Raw genomic sequence first — 7,091 nt, forward strand, 5'->3', positions numbered from 1 at the left:
TCCACTCCTGTCCTGCCCAATCCCCTCCACACCTTAACAAACAACACACACACACACACACACACACACACACACACACACATACAAACATGCACACTCTCACAAGATGAACCAGGTGTGTGATTTTGCTGTCGTGACCGTGGCAACAGGTCAAGGATGCGTCATTGCACCTCCGGTTACCATGGCATCCCCCGAGACGTAGTTTGACTTTGTGGTGTGCTCGTCTAATTAATGGTACTCGACCTGTGCTATTAGTTGCCCTCAATCAAGAAAATAGTTAATCTTTAACTAATCACCTCCTTAATGTGTGGTCACAGACGAGGCACAATATCAGTGAAGATGTTTCACTCAGTGTGTACAACAAAAGACACTAAACAGGGCTAAGTCTGGTAGAGCCTGTACAGTCAGATAGTGTAGGACATACCAAAGTCAGATGTGCTGTGTAATGGCACTGAAATATAGTCCGATTTAAAAAGTGCATTACATTTCAGTGATCCCTGTTTCCTGGGAGAACTGACTGACATTGGACGTATTTGTTAACAATGGCTTCACTTAGCTGCATTGCACAGCACACACACACACACACATATTTTTGCGTGTTGTTGTTAACAATGGCTTCACTTGGCTGCATTGCACAGCACACACACACACATGTGTGTAGATGTACAGTCAGATAGTGTAGGACATGCCAAAGTCAGATGTGCTGTGTAATGGCACTGAAATATGATCCGATTTAAAAAGTGCATTTTCAGTGATCCCCTGTTTCCTGGGAGAACCAATGACATTGACGTGTTGTTAACAATGGCTTCACTTAGCTGCATTGCACAGCACACACACACACACATGTGTGTAGATGCCTCTGTGAAATGTGTACGTAGGCTCCTAATTAAAACAAACGTTCACCGGACACATCGAGGTGTCTGTGCAACTGCTAAACTGGGATCCAGGTTACAACAAGTAATGATTAAAGAGGGAAGTAGCACATAGACAGAGTGGTACAGAGAGACAGAGGGGGAAGAGAGAGGGAGAGAGAGCGATAGACAGAGAGAATGAAAGAGAGAGAGAGACAGGGAGAATGAAAGAGAGAGAGAGAGAGAGAGAGAGAGATAATAAGAAAATGACTGCGATCAATAGCTGCACAAATATTAGCTCTCAGGGCTGGCACCTTTCTCTCATATTCACAGGGTTTGGGTGACAGCGCCGTGGTTTAGATGTCCATACACGCCTGCATTTGCTTCACGTCCCAGGAATCCCTGTGCAGCGCCATACAATGGCCAATGGTTGACATATTGGTGTTGTTTCTGTGTGCCTTCCACAACTTTGGCCAACTCCTTATCGCATTCCTATGGTGCCCCCCATCCCGCCTGTGTGATAAGGGCTTCACGTTATCCCACTGTTCAGAGCTCACTGATAACATTTGAAAACATCTGACTCACTGGGCCATCAGGCCACGGGCTCCCCTGAACAAACAGGTGACACAGGGCATAGAGTGAGAAAGAATGAGAGCAAATGAGAGAGAGAGAATGAGTCAACGATAGAGACTAAGAAAAGAGGAGGGAGAGAGAGAAAGAGAGAGAGAGACAGATGAGGAGTGGGAGGCCCCACTAGCCTGAGTGACACGCCATCCACGGCCTGGACAGAGGCACAGGAAGCTGGGTAATAATTCATCCAGTGGCACCCTCTGTCACAGATCCACTCAGCAACACACAGCGGCCGGGCCGCGACAGCTCGCGCTCATTTTATGACTGTTTAGCCAGGCTTAAGCACTAACGATAAGAGGATCAAAATCTATACCCAGTAAAACCCCCCATCACTGACGCCGTGTCAGCTAGCGTACTGTACCCATTAAAATACATAATATACTCAACCAGGATAAGCCAGAGATTTAGTTAAAGCAATGTCCAGATAAGTCAGTGATAAGGTTAGTTTAAACAGAGAGCTCCTGACCAAACAGAAGGCCTCAGGCTCAAACACTGTGCAAAGAAGAGAAATAAAGTGGTGGTCTCAGACCCAGCTCTTTATACGCAGAACAAACACCACACACTCTTCCTTATCAATCCACGACTGACTGCATCACATAATTGCTGATCAAATGATCAATGTGTGTGTGTTTCGCTGATAAACATGAATGGTGATTCACCCATTGTTCTGTTAACGACATCAGACTTTGAGAGCCAGTTGAAGCCTGCTCTCTGAAGTTCCTCTGAAGGTCAGCAAGTCAGCGGAAGTTTCAAAGTAGGCAGTAGGAGAAGGCAGCAGGTGACTAAGGCAAGGTGTTGAGAGTGTGCACTGCGTTATGTTTTCATGGTGGTGATATCACCTCGTGGTGTGAAGGGTAAAGTGGTGAGAATACTCTTGTGTGAAGGACACTCACCTTTATGAGTCTGTGTGTGTGAGACCTGCCTGTGTACGTGTACGTGTGTGTGTGTGTGTGTGTGTGTGTGTGTGTGTGTGTGTGGTTTGGTGTGTGAGTGCAATGCATGTGACAAGTGTGATGGACTCCTGCTTTCACCCCACACCGACTCCTGGCGCATCCTCACCCTTCTTCTCGCCCCTGACGTCCCCCTCCTGGGCTCGTTCGCGTCGGCCTGACGTGGAGTAATGCGAAAAGATGATAAAATATTGATTTCTTTTTGCAGAATATTTGACAAGTAGACACTGGCTGTCAGACACAGAAATTCTAATCCTGGGCAGGGTAATTAGCAATTGAATTATATGTGAACCTGTGCGGCCCAATTTTGAGTGTGACCCGCTGATGACGGCTGGCGATCCTATTAACCTTCCGCAGGCGTCCTGGATGAAGGCTCCCTCGTATCGGATCAGATTCCCCCCACGAGACTCTCCCTCCCGCCTGCCTGTCGTCGCCGAGGCTGCCGCTGAGATAGAGGGCCTGGACTTTTTGCCTCATAATTTTCCCATAACCCCTAAAATCAATGTGCATTTCTAATGCAAAGAGCGAAAGGGTCTCCATCTCCCCTCCTGTGAAATCTATAAATAATGTGTAGGACCAACCAAGAGGAGCAAGAGACGCTGTTTGATGTTTGGTTAAGTTCCTCATCAGAATGGGGAACGGTCAAATGTGAGAACTAGTGTGTGCTTTAGCGCTGTGTGTGTGTGTGTGTGTGTGTTTCCATGTGTGAGGGGAGTGTGTGTCAGTGCAGGTACTTTAAAATGTATACTAAAGTTTGTTTTGATCTCAAAGAAATGTTCTAATCTAAAATATAATTCCACTGCATTTCCACATGTCAAACTAAAGGAAACTTCCAATGTTGACGACCTGAGATCTTCAGAGTCAGATCTTTCATCACATGTCTCTCAGACATCTTATCATGCTCCCCAGGTCAAAAAGACCTCCTCACATATGCAACCTGTTTGTCCAAAGCTGTGCAAGAGTGCAAGGGTTTGCACATGTGGCAATGCATTCATGTGACACTTGTAAGATGAGCGGTAAACATGTCCGTAGATAAGCTTGTGCTGCGGATGACATTTCAACAAAAATCTTTTCTCCTCGCTCCTCCGTAGTTCTTGTGAATCATTAACAGACATGGGGCGCCAAACACCAAATGGGCCACAACTAAGAGGAATGTTTTAAAAAAAGAATCAAATCGCTTGAAAGAGACTTGAGGCTAAACAAGAGGTCTATTGCCACTCCTGCTACCATTTCCTCTCCATGTACACAGTAACACATCAACAGTGCAGTGCGATCAATCCATCAGTCCAAAGGAAATCTTTGTGTTTCACCTTTTTATAAAGATCACTCTAATGTAAACACAGGCAACACACAAAGTCAAAAGCCCTCAATCTGACCAGAGGTACAGTTTTCAATAGGTCTCTCCATTGGCCAAACATTTAGAAGTCACTGAATTAATCAATGTCTGAACACAGCCGATTGTTCCATCAATAGCCCAACAGTCAGCTGCTGAAAGAGATCGGGGCTGCTGGGTCCATTTCTTGTGATTAACTACCACTTGTCTTTATTCATCATTATTAGATTCAGCTCCTGATGGACAAAGACATAATGTCCAGTTGTTCTATCACTGGTTTGTTTGTTAACTGTTAAAGAAAGGATGGGGTTACAGAAATAGAGAGAGAGAGAGAGAGAGCTGTCTATGAGCTGTGCAACATGGCTTAGCATCTGAAAGTAAAGGCATTAAAGAGTTCATGTTCTGCGTAGCTCCTGGGTGCTTATCTCACTGTGTAAATATTGTTGCGTTTAGCCGAGTTGTGGGCTGTAATTCCACTGGCTCAGGGACCCTGGGGTGGCCCCGGCACCAAGGCAGAACTTGAGGCGCAGGGTCAGGACGGATGTCTGTGGGTCAGTGAGGTCAGGCTGTCCCCCTCACTTCTCTCCTCTGGTTCTTTTAAGCTGATGATACATGGGGCAACTTTTTGAGAAATGTTGCTGGGCAATGTTTCTCATTATTGTGGTTCTGGCATGTTCTCATTGATATTGGGCAACAGTTTTTTTTTCTGGAGAACTTTAATCATCAGTAGGCAAGTTGTTGATCAATCAGAATAAATAGAACTGGTTATGTGGTTGCCCAGCAACATTGCTCAAGAAGTTGCCCCATGTATTATCACCTTTAGGCCTGCGGCCCAGTAGGAGCTCAGTCCACCCCAGCTCACAGGTCACAGGTCAGACGCAGGAGCTCACTCCCCCCACGTCATGTTGGAGAGGGTGCTGCTCAGGGTGAGTCTCCTGCACTGAGCCACCTGGATCTGTGATGTGTCATAGAAAAGCAAGCCAGTCCCCTCCAGATGGATTACGCAAACATGGCCGTGTGTGTGTTTGCTGATGTTCAGCAAAGACACACATCCATCCACCCACACAACCACCCACTCACACAAAAACATCCCACCCCCACACTCAAACACCCACATACACACACACGTGCACACACATATACATACATACTGTACATACACATATATAGGGGTAATGTTTTCTACACAAGTACGTCTGACACACCCCAGACACACCCCGATAATGTGACTGTTCTGTGAGAGAGAGAGAGAGAGAGAGAGAGAGAGAGAGAGAGAGAGAGAGAGAAGGAGTCTGCTGCTGCAGTGGGCCTGAGCTGGGCTGGGCTGGGCTGCCTCTGGGAGGATCTAGGGAGGACAGGGGAGTGCCATTAATAAATGATCATGTTTGTGGCCTCTCCTGCAGGAGATTAATAAGGCCAGAGTGCTAATAAAGCTAGGAGGAAGTGCTTCCGCCCTAACAGGGTTTTATGTTAACGGAAATTAAAGAACCGCTTCTGTCTCCACCAAAAAAAAAAGACAGAAAGATAATAAAAAAGAATTACTGATACTTTATGCCTGCTCCTCAGCATTAATAAATAATGCTGGACGTTTCATACTGAGCAGCATTTTCTAGACTGGACCAGGGCCAAAGCTGATCCAGAATCAGTGACGGCGAAGGGATTTCTCCCAAATTCCTTGCTGAGAGCAAAAGGGAAACAAAAGGCTTCTCTGAATCCATCAATCACACTGAAGTGCAGTCTATTGATCAACAAATGCAACTTAAATGTGTCAAGCAAAGTCAATCAGTCGCGTTAGGTGCTAGTGGCTAAGTTACCCAAACCTGTCACTTGCTTTGCCAGATAGCCTTGAACACTGACTGTGGATTTGTTCTCTGATGGCATTGTGTAGGGTAAGGACCCTTCATCACTGAGTAAAACCACTTCACACCTGTGCCATTCACCTGTGGTCATTTCCCCACTAGATGATTAAGTTGGCCGTTTTCTTCTGTCTGCTGGCCGCTCTTTGGGGCTCTCTGCTGCATCTGCGTCCAGTGGGGGGAGCAGGACGGATGGTGTGGCCCCCCAGAGGAGTGCTTGGCAGCGGGGACGGTGAGAGGTAGCATGGGGGTGCTGGTGCTGGTGCTTGTACGGGGTGCTGGGGGTAGTTAACCCCCTTGTCCGGCGGTCGTCCAGCACGCGAGGCTGTTCATTAACCTCCCGCTGGGTGAACCGTCCATCTCCTGCCACCGGCTGATTACCAGCAATAACAGGGCGCATCCGGCCCCCCCTCTACCCCCCACACACACACACCCACACACACACACCTCTCTTTTTCAATTAAAAAAGGAGTGCTGCTCTATTAACCCCGCGCTCCCCACACACATTTCTCTCTCTGCCACGCGGCCCAGGATGCCGGTCTTGGACCACCGTATTTTACCCTAAACTATCTCTTAAGTTTGCTGCCGTGACAGCGACCGGGGCCATCAATGCTGAAATATCGGGCCCTCGCTCGTGGGAGCAAATCATATTTTGTAACCCTGGGCACGGTGGCTAATACGCCATCCCACTTACAAGTGGAATAAGGAGCCAACGAGGGGCCCATACATAAAGCCTGGAGCGCGCTTGGTCATTCCAGAGCCTTCCTGTCTGCGGATGAAGAATTAGGACCCTGCAGTCGCTCTTCCAGCCAACACTGAGATCTCTGTTCTCGTGGCGCAGGCAAGAGGAAGTGACCCACGGGGTGGACTCTCCGGGCGGAAGTGGACAAAGACTTGCTTGTGTCCTGGTGGCACACACACACACACACACACACACACACACACACACACACACACACACACACACACACACACACACACACACACACAGCCCTTGAGCAAGGCACCTAACCCCTCACTGCTCCCCGAGCGCCACTGTTGTTGCAGGCAGCTCACTGCGCCGGGATTAGTGTGTGCTTCACCTCACTGTGTGTTCACTGTGTGCTGTGTGTGTTCCATAATCACTGGATTGGGATAAATGCAGAGACCAAATTTCCCTCACGGGATCAAAAGAGTATATATACTTATACTTATACTAGATTTCTTCTCCGTGTAGTGTGCTCCACCGTGACATGGCTGCCCGCTGGTTGCACACGCACACTCGCTCACAGCACATGCGGAGCGGCTCGGCTGACCAGTGCTGGGCTGCAGGGTGACCTAATGTCCCACGCTCTCGCTGGGAGACGGCTGGGGCTGCGGCCTCACACCCTGTGTCCCTCCACTTGAGCCAGCATGTGCACGACCCCCTGGTGACATCATTAGGTTCACCTCAGCCTCCTCTGATAAAACATGAACCACCAAGTGTTTTTTT

This window comes from Alosa alosa, chromosome 12, assembly GCF_017589495.1.
Source record: "Alosa alosa isolate M-15738 ecotype Scorff River chromosome 12, AALO_Geno_1.1, whole genome shotgun sequence".
Taxonomy (NCBI): domain Eukaryota; kingdom Metazoa; phylum Chordata; class Actinopteri; order Clupeiformes; family Clupeidae; genus Alosa; species Alosa alosa.